This window comes from Hyperolius riggenbachi, chromosome 3 (genome assembly GCF_040937935.1).
Source record: "Hyperolius riggenbachi isolate aHypRig1 chromosome 3, aHypRig1.pri, whole genome shotgun sequence".
In the NCBI taxonomy this organism is placed as follows: Eukaryota; Metazoa; Chordata; class Amphibia; order Anura; family Hyperoliidae; genus Hyperolius; species Hyperolius riggenbachi.
This window is the reverse complement of record NC_090648.1, coordinates 430762109-430782707: the sequence shown is the minus strand read 5'-3', so window position 1 is coordinate 430782707 and position 20599 is coordinate 430762109. Positions and strand designations below refer to the sequence as shown.

Below are 20599 nucleotides of genomic sequence, written 5' to 3'. Positions count from 1 at the left end.
AAACACCGCACGCCTGTTTTTAGCAAGTGCTACATTAGACGTATAGCAATTTGCAAAGCCTTCAAGTTGGCCCGGAAATGTGTTACTGATGGCCCCGCCCTCGCACTTGTTTTCTCTGGTAATTAGAATGTTGATCTCCAAGCTGTCACCACCCTGAAGGGCCAGGATGAGCCGTGTGTCTGCTGGGTGATAGGGCCCGTCTCATCTTCGGCCTGACGTATCGCCAAGCAGAAGACTGTCTGCGTGTCGTGCTGTCATCTCCAGCCGAGCATGTTTCCGCATTGTCATGTCTTGCTCTGCTGCCGGTGCGCCACTTTTCATTGTCCCTTGTGATACGGATCTCTATTCTCTACTCTTTTATGTTGGAGGTTTTTCGGAATGAAATCAGTTGTTTTTTTCCAGGAATGGTGGACGTCATTTCTGGAATTTTAAAATGTAGGTTCCACCTACCTGCGCATGATGAAAGCTGCAAATCACAGGTGTCTGGCCTTTGTTCTGTCTGTTAAAGAGAAAAGGTGACCAAGAATTGAACTTCATCCCAATCAGTAGCTGATACCCCCTTTTACATGAGAAGTCTATTCCTTTTCACAAATGGATCATCAGGGTGCTCTGTATGGCTGATATTGTGGTGAAACCCCTCCCACAGGAAACTGTGAGAACCATAATCCTGGCAGTTTCCTGTCTGTGAACCTCATTGCATTGTGGGAAATAACAGCTGTTTTACTGTTTCCAACTGCCAAAAAAGCAAGCAGCATCTCCTGTCACTGATATCACCTGCCAGCAGTAAAAATGTCACCATGTGATACGTGTCAGAATGTAAAGCAGGAAGAGGAAAGATTTCACAATGGACAAACACTAGCTAAATCATTTATACATAATTATTGTACAAATTAAGCACTTTTTTTTTTTTTTACATTATTTTCACTGGAGTTCCTCTTTGGGCTTGATTCACTAAAGCGTGCTAACATAGTTAGCACGCCTAAAAGCTTTGCACGTGCAAACTAGGGTGCTAAGTAGTTTGCACGGGCAAAGCTGTTACTGATCGCATGCTATATGCTGCACGTGAAAACGTCACCCTGGTGCGCGCGAAACGTTGCACCGTCCTCGTGCAAAGTACGCTTATCAGGCTATTTTGCATGCGGAGGGTGCGACATTTCGCACACCAGTGCGCACTTTGCGCGCATCTTGGCAGGCTAACACTTAGCACTCTTTAGTAAATCAAGCTCTTTAAGTCACTAATATGCAGTGGTAGGTATAAAAATGAATAACTGAACCAAAGTAGTGCCAATAGTAGTAAAGGGTTAAAAACAGTTAAAAAGGAGGAAAGCTGGTGGACTTCTCTCCTCTAAAGAAAGACCACAGCATGGATTGATAGCCTTTAGCTACAAATTGGTTCCTGTAATGATTATTATAACGCAGAATGAGCTTTAGAATTCTGTGGAATGCCGATGGCCGAGTTTCCGAATTGGTAATCAGCTGTCCGTAGCAGAAAACAGAGTGCGGAAATTTGAATTCCGCAGAATACCGTGTTACTGAGACTCGGAAATTTTAAGCCACTAAACAAGACTTAGGCCACATACACACATCAGACCATAGTCTTTGGAAAATGAAAGATCACAGACCAATCTTACCACCCTTCATGTAGTATAAGAGCCATACTCTACACAGTCTTTTCTATGGAGCTGAACTCCACATCAGAAAAAAATCTTTGCAAGATGCTGCACACACAGATGCTGTACAGACACAAAAGATCAGTATCTGCAAAAGATCTGTTCCTGACAAAAATCCATTCCTGCAAATTGCAATGATAGTCTATGAGATCTACAGATCATCATACACACATGATTTAACTGACATTCATCTGCAGATCAATCAATCATCCGCAGGTCTGAAAATCCATCCTGGTGGATCTGATCTGCAGATGAATGTCAGTTAAATCATGTGTGTATGATGATCTGCAGATCTCATAGACTATCATTGCAATTTGCAGGAATGGATTCTTGGCAGGAACAGATCTTTTGCAGATACTGATCTTTTGTGTCTGTACAGATCCGTGTGTGCAGCATCTTGCAAAGATTTTTTTTTCTGATGGGGAGTTCAGCTCCATAGAATAGACTGTGTAGGCATGGCTCTCATACTACATGAAGGGTGGTAAGATTGGTCTGTGATCTTTCATTTTCAAAAGACTATGGTCTGATGTGTGTATGTGGCCTGAGGTAAGGCTGTTTCATTATCCACTCAGAATTAATTGCATACAACCTTTGGGGCGCCTCTTCCCAATTTGTGTTGTATGTAATAAGTCGTGATACACAGTGTATCATTGTGATCAGTAGTAGTGCCAAGTGGAGCAATGTGCTTGTTACCACAGCTAGTGTGAATGGGCCCTAACACTTGGAAAACCCAGAACTAGTAGCATAGCAATAAAGAATGCAGAGGTTGCAACTACATTGGGATCCCCAGACCAGAGGAGCCAACTAGGGTCCCACCTTCAAGCACAGCATTAGTTCTGTATTGGTGCTACGTTGGTAATGATTACTACTTTTAATAGTGGTAGTCATTAACAGACTGTTCTCCTCCCCTTACAACTCTCTGACACTGTGGCTATCCTTGGCAGGTTTTGGTGCTCCATACCAATTATTATGTACAGTGCTTGTTGGGCCCATGGCTCCTTAGCTATGCTACTACCCAGAACAATGACCTAGGCTAGTGATACTTGGATGTCTACTAAAAATGACATCATGTCACCATAAAGGTGGCCACACACCATACACTTTTTTAAATATCTGTTCAATTTAAGAATTGCAATCCATTTTTCTGACTGATTGCAACATTTCAAAAATATGACCAATGTACCACACACGTATGTTCAATTTTTCCCCCAATTATCATAAAAATAATTGGAAACTCTGAAAAAATTGCTAGGGTGTGTATATTAATAAATTGACAATCCAACACACACCATACAATCTTTAGAAAGATTGAAGAAAAATATCTGGCAGTCCGGATCGATTAAAATCGAAGAAAACGGGAAATCCGATCGGATTTTTCAGTCGAATGAAAAAAAAGCTTTCGATTTTTTCGGGAGATCCGATCGTTTTTATCGAATTACCGTAAAATCGGATCATTTTATTGTATCGTGTGTGGCCACCTTAACAATGACGTAAAGACATTTGGGGAACCCAAAACAATGTCACAGTGGGGTGCCGTTCTCTCACCATCCAGGTACAGGTACAAAAAGGCTCTGTCTGCCTAATCCATGAATGTCTCTATAGATACAAGTATAATGCTGAAATGAATTTCCACAAGGCAGAGTTGGGTACTTGCATGCAACCCCCAGGTGCACCTTCATGCCCTGACTTCCCTCATGCTTTTATCATCCTTACTTATTCCGCCAATCAATCACCTTCTTACTTCCCTGTCAAGAGCCATAAAATTCTTCTTTGTCGACCTGTTTATATCTTTACGTTTTCTGTCGGAAAAGGTTTCCATCCGCACGGCCTTCTTCAAGGAGGTTTGGAAATGGAAAGTAGAAATATTATTTCAAACACAACGTGCATGAGAAAAAAATTAAACAAAAATAAAGGGGGAGGTGGGGTTAAATGAACATCAGAGAAGTCCGTGTTTATAGATAGTTTAAGTGTTCCTGGCTGGCGACGAGTTATGTCTGTGTGTAAGGTTCCTTTATCCCCGCTCCATCATACTAGGAGAGGTGAAGGACAGCGAGGAGGAGGAGGAGTGTAGCAAACGGAGCACTGAACTCCAAACTCTGAGGGAACTGGGGAGGAAAAAGATCTTTAGAAACTTAAAGGAAATATAAAGCTTAAAAGAAAAAAAAAAAAGGGTTGACTTACCTGGTGCTTTTTGCAGCCGCTCCGCAGTTATCCTGTGCCCACGCTGTCCTACCACTACCCTCCAGCAAACAGTGGTGACCCCCTGGAAGCTGTACGGCCACAAGCCTCTTGTTCGCATTCCTGTGCACAGCAGCATTCTGCGCATGAGCAGTGCGAGTAAATTGCTGCTGCGCATGCACAGAATGCTCCCGGCTTAAGGGGCGCACTCAGGGTGCGTGAGGCTTAGGGCTGCGCAGGCGCAGTAGCCTCCAACTGGCAGTGACCGACCAGCTTTTAGGGGATTGCCACTACTTGCTGGAGGGTCTTGGAAGGACACAGAATGACTGCAGAGGGCTGCAAGAAGCCCCAGGTTAAGTTAAAGGGTTACTTAAGCCTGAAATAAAACCTGTTTAAAGCGGAGAGGGTGGAAACATTTCATATTTTAGTGTGACACTGTCCCTTTAATCATTTTTTTATAAAGATTTGTTAACCTTTTCTTTTTTTTATAATCTTTAATAAATGAGTGTTGCTATTTCATACAGCATGTGCACAAGCCGTAACAACAAGGACGTGCACGTATACCAACATAAATGGGAGTCTCGGTGGGAGTCCCCCAAGGTTCGGTCCTTGGCCCCCTACTGTTCACCCTATACACATCCTCCATTGGCAAGGTTATCTCCTCCATGGGTTTTAACTATCATCTGTATGCAGATGACACCAAGATCTACCTCCACACCCCTGACATATCCACCACTACCATGGACAAGGTCTCCTCCTGTCTATCAGCCATCTCCTCCTGGATGTCCGCTAGGTTCCTGAAACTAAACCTAGACAAAACGGAATTTATGATCTTCCCACCCCGGACATCCATAAACCTCCCAGATGTGCATGTCACTGTTAACCACACTACCATTCACCCTACCTCTTAAGCCCGCTGTCTGGGTGTCACCCTAGACTCCGCACTCTCCTTCACTCCCCACATCCAAAACCTCACAAAGTCCTGCAACTTCCACCTTCGTAACATCTGTAAGATTCGCCCTTTCCTGACCTCTGCCACCACCAAACTCCTCATCCATGCCCTCATAATTTCCCGCCTTGACTACTGCAATGCCCTGCTGTCTGGTCTCCCTATGACCCGAACAGCCCCACTGCAGTCCATCATGAATGCAGCAGCCAGAATTATCCACTGCTCCCATCGCTCCACCATGGCGGATCCCCTCCTTGAATCCCTCCACTGGCTTCCTATCCAGTCCAGAATCAGATTCAAGATACTGTGTCTGACCTACAAATCTGTCCACAAAACCTGTCCAACCTATATTTCCGATCGTACTCAGAGGTACACACCTAGCCGCTCACTCCGCTCTTCCAATGAACTTCGCCTAACCGCCCCCCGCATCACCCAGTCCCATGCACGCCTCCAAGACTTCTCAAGAGCTGCTCCAACACTATGGAACTCCCTACCTCCACCCATTAGGGCACCCCCCTCCTTCAACATCTTCAAGAAAGCCCTCAAAACTCACCTTTTCACTCTGGCCTACTACCCCTCACAAGTGCTCTAAACCCACAGCTGAACTCTGGTCTCCTACCTCTCGTGTCCCTACCTCTCCCTTAGATTGTAAGCCTTTGGGCAGGGTCCTCCTCCTTTTGTGTCCTACCTGATCATGCACCTCCATTACTGTGAACCCATGCTATGCAGCTGAGTGAACCTAACTTGCCTAATCTCCATGCTCCATCCAGTGACTGACTAAGCATTACCTTGTACTCGTACTGTGCTGCATGATCTGATGTTTCTTGTATTCAGGTATTGTCATTTTGCTGTATGTCACCCCTAAATATTGTATGTATCCCTATTTATTGTCCAGCGCTGCGTAATATGTTGGCGCTTTACAAATACAATAAATAAATGTGCAGAAGCAGCTTTTTAGTGCAAGACAACATGAGTTTCCTGTCCTGGAATCTACAGGAGGACTAATTAGGATGCGAGGTTCGCATCCTAAAATCACAAGTGGCTATAGAGGAACCAGGGATGGTCGTAGTCAGCCAACTTCGCTACGCTGGAACTACGCGTAGTTTTCCGCGATTACGCTTCGCAAACTACGGCTACGAAATCAGAAACTTTGCTACGTTTGCATTTTGTAGACTACGCGTTAAAATGCGGAAGCTTTGCGTAGTGCGAAGCGTAGTTGATGCGGACGCGTATGCCCTTATGCGGAAACATTTCCGCAAAAATCCACCAACTATGCGCATGGGTGAACTAATATATGCGTACATTCCACCTTCCTATGCGGAATTGTATACGTATAGAAGGGCAATAATATTTCTGCGCATGCGCAAGGATCCGTATGAACGCAGTTACCGCACGCATAGTTGACTTCGCAATACATTCGTCAACTACGCGTAGCGGGCGAAGCTTCGCATAGCGGGACTACGACTACGCAGAAATAAGTATGCAAAGTTTTTAAACTTCGTCTATGAACTACGTAGTTGCGGACTACGACGCGCAGATTCGCGCTGGCGTCGTTTACGAGCAACCCTGAGAGGAACTGAATTAAAGAAATAGCTTTGAACATAATGTACACCCAGCATTCTAAATAGAAATACAATACTATCCAGCTAAACCTCACCCACTGTTTTTGATAAGTGGGTTGCTGCATCAAATTCAGACAACCACCATCTTGAAAAAGATGGTGGTTGTCTGTGATGTTGTTTACATTTGCGAGTTTTGGATCCCTTGCCTTGGCAGAATGGTTTGGGGGGAGAGTCTTCAGCCTGTAAGTAGTTAAAGGACACCCGAGGTGAAAATAAACAAATGAAATAATTGTATCTATCTTCCTTCTCCTAAAAATGACTTTTTAAGATATTCCACAGTTTTAGTTTATGTTTAAATCTAGTTTTTAAGTTTTAACTTTTTTATTGTTTTTGCTCAATGACACATTCATGATTGAAGTATGCCAGAGCTAAAATGTATGAACTATTAACCCTTTTTATCTCTTTCCTGCTCTCAGAAGCCATTTTCTGCTAGGAATGTGTTTTATAGTTGGAATTACTTATCAGTGAGGGTCACACTGTAGTCACTTCCTGTCTGAGTCAGGACTGAGTCAGCCACTTACATACCTGATATTTAACTCTTTCAGGCAGAGAAAGAAAAAAAGGAACACAGCATAGTTATTTGTGTGCTTGGCACTGTATATGTACATATATATCTCATCATGTCACATGTCACCTCTGGTATCCTTTAAAATAAAATTAAAAAAAAAACAGTTTTCCTTATTATAATGAAACTGTGCAAGGCAAGATGATTTTTAGTTTTGGTGTACTATAAGTCACTGAATAATATCCAGAGAAACTCTCTTTTGTGTTTGCTTAGTCATATCTTTTGCAATTAGTTATCTAGGGAGCTGCTGACGCAGCGCAATGGCATTGATACGTTTTCTATGTAAAATTAAACACATTCTATTAACGCTTTTAGTAAATTTTTACTAAACATTTGTTTGTCCCAACTCCCTAAGGTTCAATTGTTATTATTATTTATATATCGCCGACATCTTCCGCTGCGCTGTACAGAGTACATTGTCTTGTCACGTAACTGTCCCTAAGGCCCGGTTCACATTAGCGTTTGGCAACGGAACCGGCCATACGGATCCGTGGTCCGTTCCGCTGAACGGACGAAAAAATGCTGCAGGACCCAATTTTCCGGACCATTTCGCTCAGCGGAACGGAACCGGAAAGGTTTTGCAGCATATAGGAGCCAATGAAAACGGACGTTTTACAACACCCTGGCTGTAAAACGGACCGTTTTCACCGGATCCAGCTGGCCTGATCCATATGTCCGGTTCCATAAAACAACGCTAATATGAAACGGGTCTTAGAGAGGCTCACAAGTGAATCCCCCCTACCATAGTCATACTGTATGTCTATGTATGTATCATGTAGTGCATGTACTGTAGTCAAGGCCCAATTTAGGGTAAAGCCAATTAACTTATCTCTATGTTTTGGTATGTGGGAGGAAACCGGAGTACCTTGAGGAAACCCACGCAAACACAGGGAGAACATACAAACTCCATACAGATAGTGCCCTGGCTCGCATACGAACCAGGGACCCAGCGCTGCCAGGCTACAGCGCTAACCACTATGTCACTGTGTTGTGCTATACGTCTGTATGCAATACACCTTGCTGGGTATGTTAAGGAGGGCAGTGGGAACAAGAGGAAAACTTTTTTTTCAAAAAGATCCTGTAATTTTTAAGAAAATCGATGTTAAAATTAGAAGAAAAAAGTTGCGATAAAAGTCGCAATAAAAGATAACAGGGCAGTTTTGTTTTGTTTTAAAGCAATATGATGCAACGCAGAATGCCTTTTTATTCATGTTTTCTTCTTTTCATCTGTTGATCTGCTGTCTGTCATTCCCCTGAAATAATGACATCATGGTCCCTCTTTGTCCTGGCATACTGATGGGCTTATTATAGCTGGATAGCAATGACACACTGCATCAGGTGAGAGACAGAACAGCTCTCTTTACAAGCTCATCTCTTCCTAAAGGCCATCTGTCACACTGGATGGTGTCACTTTGCCAGCCCTGTGCTCTTCCCCTAAAGGAAATGTAGGAACACAACACAGACAAGCTTGGTTAATTAACTCACATGAGAATTCCACACTCCACTCTCTTAAAGAACAAGCGACACCCATGCTAACCTTGTAATAAAAAACACATATATAAGTAGATAAATACTACTTCTACTTACATAACAGATGTATTGAGCTATCCACGTACGGATTCCGGTGAATTTTACAAAGGAAAAGCAGAAAATCCTATTCTAGGCAGTGGCCATCTTGCCAAGCTAATGCTGACATCATATCCTCCCTGACTCTTGTTTTCCCCCCTCACTTCTCTTGCTCATTGTGTATTCATTAGCTCCCCTCCTCCCAGAGTCTTTTTTTTATTTACACATCCAATCACTGAGTCACCTCAGCCTTGCTTGTAAACACAAGTGATCAGCTAGGCAGGGAAATAAATGGAAGAGGAGGAATATATTATAGATAAAAATAACTCCCAGCATTCAAAAGACCTCTCAGAATTCAACTCTTTGGCACTGTTTGGCACTAGAGCCAGTGCTCCTAAAGTATGTGATAACTCCAAACCATAAGAGCAGAAAAAGTTTTGAATGCAGGATTAGCATCTTTATCACTTAATACACTCAGACCAGTTGCTTTTGAAATTTGATTTTTATGGTGACAATATCGCTTTAAAGCACATAAACTCCATAAAGAATTGTTGAATCAGGCCTTAAAGGACAACTAAAGTGAGAAGAATATGAAGGCTGCCATATTTATTTCCTTTTTAACAATGCCAGTTGCCTAGCAGCCCTGCTGGTCTATTTGGCTGCAGTAGTGTCTGAATCACACCAAAAACAAGCATGCAGTTATTCTTGTCAGATCTGACAATAATGTCAGAAACACTTGATATGCTGCAAGCTTGTTCAGGGTTAGAGAATCAGCAGGACTGGCAGGCAACTGGTATTGCTTAAAAAGAAATACATTTGGCAGCCTTTAACCTCTGAACCGCCTAATGACAATTGGCAGTCGCGGGACCATGCAACGGCAATTGGTGTTTTACTGGGGATCGCCCACGTCGATGCGTGCACATCCCCGCTTGAGTGACAGAGCTTCGCTCCGTCATCAGCCTACCAGTGGTGATCGCCGCTAACAGACTGTTAGACGGTGAAACGTCTATTTACATTGTACAGTGCTGCGATCTACGGCAGCACTGTACTGCGGAAAGCCGCGTCGCTCGGCTGTCCCCTGGGGAGGCTCAGAGAGCGATCGGCTCTCATAGGCTGATGCCTATGAGAGCTGATCGCTGGTATTGGCTGTCAGGGGGAGAAAGGGAGGGGGAAAAAAAGTAATAAAAAATAGACAAATTTATTAAAAAATAAAAGAACAAATAAATAAACAAAAAAATAAATAAACATATCAGTGATCAGAGCTCACCAACAGAATTCTCTGTTGGTGGGCAGAAAAGGGGAGGGATTCATATGTGTGCTAAGTTGTATGGCTCTACAGCGACCTCTTAAAGTGTATCAGAGCTTTATAAATAAGGTTATATACATACCTGGGGCTTCCTCCAGCCCCATCCGCTCCGATCGCTCCCACACTGCCGTCCTCTGCTGCCCGCAGCTTCAGGAACCGGGTCCCCGCACTTCCGTCAGTCTGGCATAAGAGAAGTGCGCCCTCTAAGTATCTCTCCAGCAGCTGCTGGAGACATATGCAAAGAGCGCACTTCTCTTACGTCAGACTGGCTCCGACTGAAGAACGTGACAGGACCCAGTACCGAAGCTGTGGGGAGCGATCGGAGCGTATGGGGCTGGAGGAAGCATGTATTTATAAAATCTTTTTTAATGATTAAGCTCTGTTATGACTGGTGTGCTGATGGACTGTGCTTACATAATATGACGTGATTGTAACCCAGGGGATGGTGTCAATGGTGCAGTGCTGCCCGGTGGTGGAAGAGTGGTAATGGAAGAGTCTAGAGTCTCTTCCACCACCGGGTGGCGCTGCACCACTGACACCATGGATCAAGGGATATCATGTGATCGGAACTCTGAAGAGGATAGTGGGAGTGCAGTGCCACGGATGGATGAAGAGTAGAATCCGATCCAGCCTCCTGGAACAGGTAACTATAGAGAAACTCCCTGCGCCACTCTGCACAGCTGCATTAGGCAGCTAAATAGCATATGCTTTTTGAAGACGCCTTACCATATTTAATTCGACACAAGGCTTGCAGGGCTGCTATTAGGTTCAGTCTGCTGAAAGGTCATATTCAAGATACACATAGACAAACGCAGGGGGGGATTACAGCTGCCTGGAATCCCCCCTCAGACCAGGGCCGGGGCAGGGTCTGGGGACAGGCACAAGAGACACCAGAATATATGCAGGCATCCTGCAGCTCACAGCACTGCTCCCTTTCTCTCCCTGCTACAGTTGACTGTGATGGAGCAGCAGCGTGTGTATACAGAACAAGGAGCAGCAGCGTGTGTACAGAGCATGGAGCAGCAGCGTGTGTACAGAGCATGGAGCAGCAGCGTGTGTACAGAGCATGGAGCAGCAGCGTGTGTACAGAGCATGGCGCAGCAGCGTGTGTACAGAGCGTGGAGCAGCAGCGTGTGTACAGAGCATGGCGCAGCAGCGTGTGTACAGAGCGTGGCGCAGCAGCGTGTGCCCAGAGCGTGGAGCAGCAGCGTGTGCAAGTAGCAGCAGCGTTTGCACAGAGCGTGGAGCAGCAGCGTGTGTACGGAGCAAGGAGCAGCAGCGTGTGTACGGAGCATGGAGAAGCAGCGTGCGTACAGGGCATGGAGCAGCAGCGTTCGTACAGGGCATGGAGCAGCAGCGTGCGTACAGGGCATGGAGCAGCAACGTGCGTACAGGGCATGGAGCAACAGCGTGAGTACAGGGCATGGAGCAGCAGCGTGCGTACAGGGCATGGAGCAGCAGTGTGTGTACAGAGCATTGAACAGCAGTGTGTGTACAGAGCATGGAGCAGCAGCGTGTGTACAGCGCATGGAGCAGCAGCGTGCGTACAGAGCATGGAGCAGCTATGTGCGTGCAGAGCACGCAGCAGCAGCGTGTGTGCAGAGCACGCAGCAGCAGCGTGTGTGCAGAGCACGGAGCAGCAGCGTGTGTACAGAGCACAAAGCAGCAGCGTGCAAACAGAGCACGAAGCAGCTATGTGTGTGCAGAGCATGCAGCAGCAGCGTGTGTGCAGAGCATGGAGCAGCAGTGTGCACAGAGCATGCAGCAGCACCGTGTGTACAGAGCATGAAGCAGCAGAGTGCGTACAGAGCATGGAGCAGCTATGTGTGTACAGAGCATGCAGCAGCAGCGTGTGTGCAGAGCATGGAGCAGCAGCGTGCATACAGAGCATGGAGCAGCTATGTGTGTACAGAGCATGGAGCAGCAGCGTGTGTGCAGAGCACGGAGCAGCAGTGTGCACAGAGCATGCAGCAGCACCGTGTGTACAGAGCATGAAGCAGCAGAGTGCGTACAGAGCATGGAGCAGCTATGTGTGTACAGAGCATGCAGCAGCAGCGTGTGTGCAGAGCATGCAGCAGCAGCGTGCATACAGAGCATGGAGCAGCTATGTGCGTACAGAGCATGGAGCAGCAGCGTGTGTGCAGAGCATGAAGCAGCAGCGTGTGTGCAGAGCATGGAGCAGCAGCGTGTGTGCAGAGCATGGAGCAGCAGCGTGTGTACAGAGCATGAAGCAGCAGAGTGCGTACAGAGCATGGAGCAGCTATGTGTGTACAGAGCATGCAGCAGCAGCGTGTGTGCAGAGCATGCAGCAGCAGCGTGCATACAGAGCATGGAGCAGCTATGTGCGTACAGAGCATGGAGCAGCAGCGTGTGTGCAGAGCATGAAGCAGCAGCGTGTGTGCAGAGCATGGAGCAGCAGCGTGTGTGCAGAGCATGGAGCAGCAGCGTGTGTACAGAGCATGGAGCAGCAGCGTGTGTGCAGAGCATGGAGCAGCAGCGTGTGTACAGAGCATGGAGCAGCAGTGTGTGTACAGAGCATGGAGCAGCTATGTGTGTACAGAGCATGCAGCAGCAGCGTGTGTGCAGAGCATGAAGCAGCAGTGTGTGTACAGAGCATGGAGCAGCTCTGGGGAACTAAACAAAGTCAGGTCTGAGCACAGCCCTGTGCCCTGCTGTGTGAATGCTCCACTTTCCCCTTCAATACCAATGTCAGCTGTCCTCAATATTATCTGTATCCAAACTACTCCTGAACAATCCCGTTGTCGACTGGGAGCAGATTGGACCTTTAGGAAATAATTGTCAGATCTTGTCAGTCAGACGGGAAATTGCATTGTGTGTACCCAGCATGATGTCCTACCATATTATTATATTGTATTGTGTGTGGCTGAGGGAGACCTTTCAGGAATCCCCCCCTTGAAAATCCTAGGTTTGTCCCTGATACAGGTGGAGGTTAGAGGTCTCTGTCACCCCTTGGCATCAAATAAGAACCCCCCCTAGTTATATTAGTTCTTGAGTATCATTTGTGCATGTCCCTTACCTCTTGCTTCTAATTTGCTTTGAAAAATTGCTGAAAGCTGCATATGTGCCCTTTAAAGCTCTGGGTATCATAGAGTGAGGGGACATTCAGACTGTGTAGCATTTATAGTCATTGCTTTCATTTACTTTGAACATCACTGGGTAGAAGGGGTTACACACATACATACAGCAATATATACAGTATCTCACAAAAGTGAATACATCACTCACATTTTTACAAATATTTTATTATATCTTTGCATGGGACAAGACTGAAGATATGATGCTTTGATGCAACGTTGTCAGCGTATAGCTTGTATAAGGGTGTAAATGTGCCGTCCCATCAGGGGCGTAGCAATAGCCATAGCAGCCAAAGCAACTGCTATGGGGCCTGGAGCAGAGGGGGCCCAGGTTGTACTTGATGTGTTCACTATTAACTTTCCTGTGTTTCTCCACCCTCTGACAATGGCCTCAATTCACTAAGATCATGCTAGAGATAATAGGGCAAGAGAAAACTTACCTCCACACGTGAGAGAGTTATCTTACCTCTTCATTCCTTAAGTTATCTCTCCTGTAGTTAATTTACCTCCTCTGTAGTTATTTTCACATGCAGCTAATTAACAGCCTGTCTTTAACTCTGGAGTTATTTTAAGGATTGGAGAGTTAATTTAAAGACAGAAGAGTTAACTTTAGGCTTGCCTGAGGTAAAATGTTTCCTGAATACTACATGCCTTATCACCATGGTAACAACTCTATAAGATATATTAAAGACAGGAGATAAGTTTAGTGAATTGAGGCCTTTGTCTCTTAGCCCAAGATCTATACATAGTGTACTTGTCACGGGAATGTAAATTGCCCAGTCAACTGATATCCATAGGGTACAGGCCGGTGGCATGCTCTGTGTCCCATCAAAATAAATGGAAGCGTTTTTCAAACAATGGAGACTGCTTTATGCATCATTCGTGTAAACGCTGCAGTAGATCCCATCGCCTTGTCTCATCTTGGACCGTACATGTAGCAGAAGGGTGGATGTTAGAGACCTTGCGCTACTCCATCTTCCGTTTCAGGAAGTCCCACAGATGCTCAATAGGGTTCAGGTCTGTAGACATGCTTGGCCAGTCCAGCACCTTCACCCTCAGTTTCTTTAGCAGTGCAGTGGTTGTCTTGGAGGTGCGGCTGGGGTCATTATCATGGTGGAATCATCTTGGAATAAGTGGGGTGTACTCACTTTTGTGAGATACTGTAGATAGCATTTCTGATGCTGAAACCAGGAAAATTAAGGTTACAGAGGGTATCCTGAATAATTGATTATCTTCTGCTTTTTGTCATTACAGTTTCTGTTTAACTTGAATGAATCTGGATGCTGGCTGAAGTTAGACCAGGCAGGCTGAAACGTAAGTAACCCTTTGTTTATATTTCTCTTTCTTTTACTAAAAGTTTAGTGCGAAAATTGAACAAAATATTCAACAAACAGTTCAAGATATCGTCACTGCTCAGCATTAATATCTCCGCGTTTACAACAGTGCTAACATATTCTAGACAAGAATATAATAAAGACATATCATAAACAAAATACAATTTGCATATTCTAGAAACTTCAATATGAACTACAGAGAGTAACCAACCTTATAGGCAATATCAGATCATACCATAACTCAGTACCACATGCACCCCCTGCTCCCCCAGTCCTAAAGAGCATATAAGAAGGAAAGGTGTTCTTCAGCGATGCTCGGATACTCCCAATCACGAATTCGAGTAAATCCAGCCACGGCAGAATCAAAATCCGGATACGCTGTGATAGTGATCCGGATTTGAATTGGAGCTCCAAATTCGATTTGGATTTTAACCATTACCATGATTACATAAACATTTAGTGATCACAGATTTTACTTTATCGTTAATAGCACAGCCCCCATACATGCTACAATCACCAAAATTGCATGGATTATAAAGGTGATCAGTGAGAAAATCGATTTTTAAGGTTCCAAATGACAAAAGTATTTGTGATTCAAAACCTGCCAAAACCCGCCGACTTTAGCGGTTAATAGCAAAGCCTCCTTACTTGCTAGAAACACCAAATTTGCCAGATATGTTAAGAAGAATTTTTTTTTTCAAAAAGACCTAGTTTTTGAGAATATAGATTTTAACCACTTGCCGACCAGGGTTTTTTTCACTGATCGGTGCTGCGTGGGCTCTACAGCCCGCAGCACCGATCAGGAGTGCAGCAGGGCGATCAGACTACCCCCCTTTTTTCCCCACTAGGGGGATGTCCTGCTGGGGGGGTCTGATCGCCGCCGGCTGCATTTGCTTAGCGGGGGGGGAGGGGCTCTTCAAAGCCGCCCTCCGCAGCGTTCTCCGCCGTCTTGCCCGCTCCTTCCCCCTGTGAGCTGCGCAGGACGGATTTCCGTCCTGCGCATTGAAGCATAGGCTTCAGCCTATCATATGCCGGCGATCCCTGGCCAATCAGAGGCCGGGGATCGCCGATCTGCCTTACGGCGCTGCTGCGCAGCAGCGCCGTATGATGTAAACAGCGGGGATTTCTTCCCCGCCTGTTTACATTTTGCCGGCGAGCCGCGATCGGCGGCCCTCCGGCTGTTCACGGAGACACCATCCGTGAACTCGATCGAGCGGCCGTTTCCATGGTAACCCGCAGTCGACTAGTTTATGCCAATCGGCGTTAGCTGGTCGTCAAGAGGTTAAAGTTTCAAAGGAAAAAGTATACATGTAAATGTGGTAAATGCATTAACTGTCAGATATACAGATATATACCCTTCTCCATTTCTTAGGAATTGTGCGATTCGTGGTCTTATCTTTCTCTTTCATACTGCTTTTTTTGATTGTTTTAGTTTTTTTGTAACTGTTACTGCTCTGTTCTTCTCTTCTTTTTATTCAAAACAATAGCTTGAGGCCTGGTTCACACTAGCAATTAATGGTAAATGGATTTGTTTTCTCTACGTTGCCTCTTCGTTTCCGTTCCGTTTCCCCATATGTCCCAGAGACCCCCACCCCCAAAGTGGATTTTGCTGGCTAGAACGGTCCATTTCTTCACTAGTGTGAAGAAACGTTCCGTTTTCTCAGTGCCCCCAATGCAGCGCTTCAACCGGTCGTCCGTTTCCGTTCCGCTGGGCTCAGCGATCTGGAAGAATTGGTGCAGCAGGAAATTTGCGGTCCATTCAGCAGATCGTGTAGAACGGATCCGTTCTAACAGACCAATCTGAACAGATCTAAAGGTTAACATTGGACCCATTCCGATTCACCAACGGATCCATGAAGCGGGCCAAAGTCATAAAGCTGAATCTCTGAAGGCTCTAATTAGAAATAAGGAAATGTTGTCTCCCAGATGTGCAGCCTTGAAATGGCATTCCTGGGTCTGTGCATTGAAGAGATGGATACTACTTTAAAGAGAACCAGAGATGAAGCACCCTCTTGTATTTTACCTTATAAATCAGTGGGAACATGACAGTAAACACCTAATCTGCCCTTTGTTTCATTGTTCTCTGTGTAATCTGACTGTTATTACCTCTGATAAGAATCCCCGACTGAGAAGTCAGGCTGCTCCGTCTAGCTTTGCTACAGAAAGATTATAGCTAAGTCTGTCTTCTGTGGTGTTATTTCAAGCCCAAGCCTGCCCCCTTGTGGCTATGCTATAATGACTCAGCAATAATCATTCCCAGCAAAGCCAGATTTAATTGCTCAGTCTGGGATTCTTGTGACTGCTGATAACAGACACTTTTAGCAGTGAGGCTGAAACAGACAGCATGGTAAGTGTTTTCTCTAATGTTCTTACTGATATACATGGTAAAATACACAAGGGTGCTTCGTCTCTGGTTCCCTTTAAGGTCGAACTTGCAACCAGCAGGTAATGCCGGTGGTGAACATTTACAATACGTCGTGCAATGGCAATAACGAAGCTCACTCGACCCTGCCCCACTGATGCTTGTCTCATCATCCTGGTTTTTAGACTATTTCCTGGCATGCTGGAAAATCCCTATGCTGGGTGAGGCTAAGGATGGTTTCATACTGTAAACTGGCAGCAGTGGCGGTATTCCCCATCTGGCATTGGGCAAAGCAGGAAGTGATGCGCGCATGTGGTCACTTCCTGTTTCGGGGTATGCGGAAAACATAACAGAAACACACACACTTTCGCGCATGCGTACCACGATGTTGCGTCGGTAACTTTTTAAAAATCTATGCGACCCCATAGACTAACAAATTCTGGGCCGACGCAGAAGCTAACGTAATGTAGTTCTGGTCCTGCATCGGGGATGCAGCAAAAAGTCACTTCCGTCATGTCACGCCATAACGTGGCAGTATGAAAGTCTCCGGTGTGAAAGGGCTCTTTGACTACGAGGGAGTGACTGACACATGTAGACGAGCGGTAGCCTTCCTTAGGAGGAGAGTATCATCTGTTTTATCCACTGCTGTAATTTTGTGGTATGCTGCAATTGTCACAGGATTTGATGAAACTACTATTTTAGTGTTTGTAATGCCTATAAGAAGAAAATCGCATGTGAATTCAGAGACCCGGGGATATGATATGAACAAATGAGGTGAGAGAAGAGCAAAGAGGATTCCTTGAACAGGTTGAGGAGAAGCTTTCTTCTAATTGGTCCCTCATGAGATTCCATAGTCTATCACAAAATATCCTGGTACTGTGATGTGAAACAAAAACAGACGGCATGCTTTTTAACTGACTGTGTTCAGTGTCACTTCAATTTTAGTCAATGGGATTAAAAGAACCAATAACTCAGCAAAAAAATGACTTTGAACTACAGTGCAACATTGTTTTCCAAAAACATAAAGCGATCAAATAATCACTTTTTTCTTTAAAAAGGCCCGGTGGTTTACTGGAAGCTGCCGGGTGGTTTTTGAAACACAACACCTGAAACCCCACATATATGCAGACATGGAAATCCATAACTTGCACTCATGATAGTCAATAACCTGAAACAGATGGAAGCAAGCTCGATACCAAGACTCTGCATTTACGAGGCTGTATCTCTGCTGTATACCAGTGGTGTGCACAGTTTAGCCACTGAGGTAAAAAGGAGTGCTTTGCAGGAAGCCGCTGGATTCGGCAACAATTAATGATAAGATTGTTCAGCTAAACATACTGGTGTGCAACGCTTGTTTTGGGCACAAAGTTATTTTCAGGTGCCTTAAACTAACATCAGGACCACACAAAATTCACATACCAAAGGTGGGAATCACTTATTCAGGAAAAAAGGGCGCAGGAGCCTTTATGGAAAAAAGGGATCACCATAGGCGCTTACTATAAAAGCCGCATTTTGTGGCAAAAGACTGAAATTTGGGCGCATAGCAGCACCCGCTATCAGGAACCTCTGGGCTCCGAAATTTACCATTATAAATGCCGCATATGCAGCAAAGAAGGTACATTTCGGCTCCCTGATTAGCAGCAAACAAGTTACAGTATATTTGGGCGGAGGTGCTGGATAGAATCATCTGCGCCCTCTATGCAATGCTGCAGTTTGCATATCCTCCTGCCCCGGCTCCTGCAATTCTATAGGGCGCCTCAGGGTGCCGAAATTTAGCTTGTTTGCCTCTAATCGTGGCTTTGGGGCGGGGTCTCCCAAATTTACTTTCTTTGCTGCAAATCGTGGCTCTGAGTTAAAGGGATGGTTAAGGCTTAGTCAGGGGAGGTGGTTTAGGGTTAGGCGCCACCAGGGGGGGTCTTAGCATTAGGCATCACCAGGGAGGTTCTAGGGTTAGGCACCACCAGGGGGGTTAGTCATGGTAGAGGGAGGGTTCTGTGTGAGAGTAGGATTAAGTTTAGCCATAGCAACAAATACCTTGCTTGAATGCTTTTCTGCAAGTGTGCAGAGAAGCACTCATCAGCCTTTCGGCGGCTTCCGGTGCATTTCAGCATGGTTCACCCCGCAGGGGGACACGGGAGTGCAGTGCTAAATCACCCTCGAAGCAACCTTTTGTTTTTAGGGTTGCCTTAAACGATGAGGAAAATCAATATCAGAACGCAATGTTCACGTAAAACGGCAGTAAACAAAGGTATTAGCACTGCCCATTCATATGAATGGGCAGTGCTTCACAACAAGACACAACACCTGCATTAAATGTCGCACAAGCTCCAGGTTTCCTTTAAGATTCGGAATCAGTAATGATAAGGGAAAGGATAAGACTATGCATATGGACCGACCACCTCAGCTGAAAAACCTCTAACATGCACAAAGTTTTAAAGTACAGTACATACAAGCCATTGCTACCAGGATGGTAGCAATGCATTTTGTTGCTGTGGAGACCGTATAGGATGATGGAATGGCATGGAATGGAAAGGGTATGGAGGTGACGAAGCATGGGCTTGGCTGCACTGTGATACATTGGGGTCGTACACTTGTTGAATTCTGAGCAGGTACCCATTCAGAGAGGGAGCTGCCAGGAGTAGAGAGTTCTTAAGGAGGAACTGTAAGGTTGAAATGACCGTATATACTCGCAAGCAAGCCGACCCGCATATAAGCCGACCCCCCAACTTCTACCTGAAAAACCAGGAAAAAATGATTGACCCTTATATAAGCTGGGGGTAGGAAATGCTGGGCGCGTGATCCCCCCAGTGTGTCCCAGTATAGCTAGTATAGTGCCCAGTATAGCTAGTATAGTGCCCAGTATGGGTAGGTAGTGCCCTAGTATAGCTAGTAAAGTGCCCAGTATAGCTAGTATAGTGCCCAGTAGGGGTAGGTAGTTCCCCAGTATAGCTAGTAAAGTGCCCAGTATAGCTAGTAAAGTGCCCAGTATGGGTAGGTAGTGCCCAGTATATGTAGGTAGTGCCAAGTATAGCTAGTATAGCGCCCTAGTATGGGTAGGTAGTGCCCCAGTATAGCTAGCATAGTGCCGAGTATAGCTAGTAAAGTGCCCAGTATAGCTAGTATAGTGCCCCAGTACAGATAGTATAGTGCCCAGTATAGCTAGTATAGTGCCCAGTATAGCTAGTATAGTGCCCAGTATAGCTAGTATAGTGCCCCAGTATAGCTAGTATAGTGCCCCAGTATAGCTAGTATAGTGCCCCAGTATAGCTAGTATAGTGCCCCAGTATAGCTAGTATAGTGCCCCAGTATAGCTAGTATAGTGCCCCAGTATAGCTAGTATAGTGCCCCAGTATAGCTAGTATAGTGCCCCAGTATAGCTAGTATAGTGCCCAGTATGGGTAGGTAGTGCCCTAGTATAGCTAGTATAGTGCCCAGTATGGGTAGGTAGTGCCCCAGTTTAGCTAGTATAATGCCCTGTATAGCTAGTATAGTGCCCAGTATGGGTAGGTAGTTCCCCAGTATAGCTAGTATAGTGCCCAGTATAGCTAGTATAGTGCCCAGTATAGCTAGTAAAGTGCCCAGTATAGCTAGTATAGTGCCCCAGTACAGCTAGTATAGTGCCCAGTATAGCTAGTATAGTGCCCAGTATAGCTAGTATAGTGCCCCAGTATAGCTAGTATAGTGCCCCAGTATAGCTAGTATAGTGCCCAGTATGGGTAGGTAGTGCCCCAGTATAGCTAGTATAGTGCCCAGTATGGGTAGGTAGTGCCCCAGTTTAGCTAGTATAATGCCCTGTATGGCTAGTATAGTGCCCAGTATAGATAGGTAGTGCCCAGTATAGCGCCCAGTATAGCTAATATAGTGCCCAGTATAGCTAGTATAGCGCCCAGTATAGGTAGGTAGTGCCCAGTATAGCGCCCAGTATAGGTAGGTAGTGCCCAGTATAGTGCCC

The 20599-nt window shown here is 45.5% G+C and overlaps 1 long non-coding RNA gene across 3 annotated transcripts in view; it reads left to right on the top strand.

The window, feature by feature from the left end:
- The window catches only part of LOC137564165 (uncharacterized), a 707039-nt gene that overhangs the window by 351317 nt on the left and 335123 nt on the right, over positions 1 to 20599 (top strand). For all 3 annotated transcript variants that reach the window (XR_011030540.1, XR_011030539.1, XR_011030541.1), the window contains exon 4: positions 14206 to 14265. This is a non-coding gene — a long non-coding RNA (uncharacterized lncRNA). The remainder of the gene's footprint in view (positions 1 to 14205; positions 14266 to 20599) is intronic.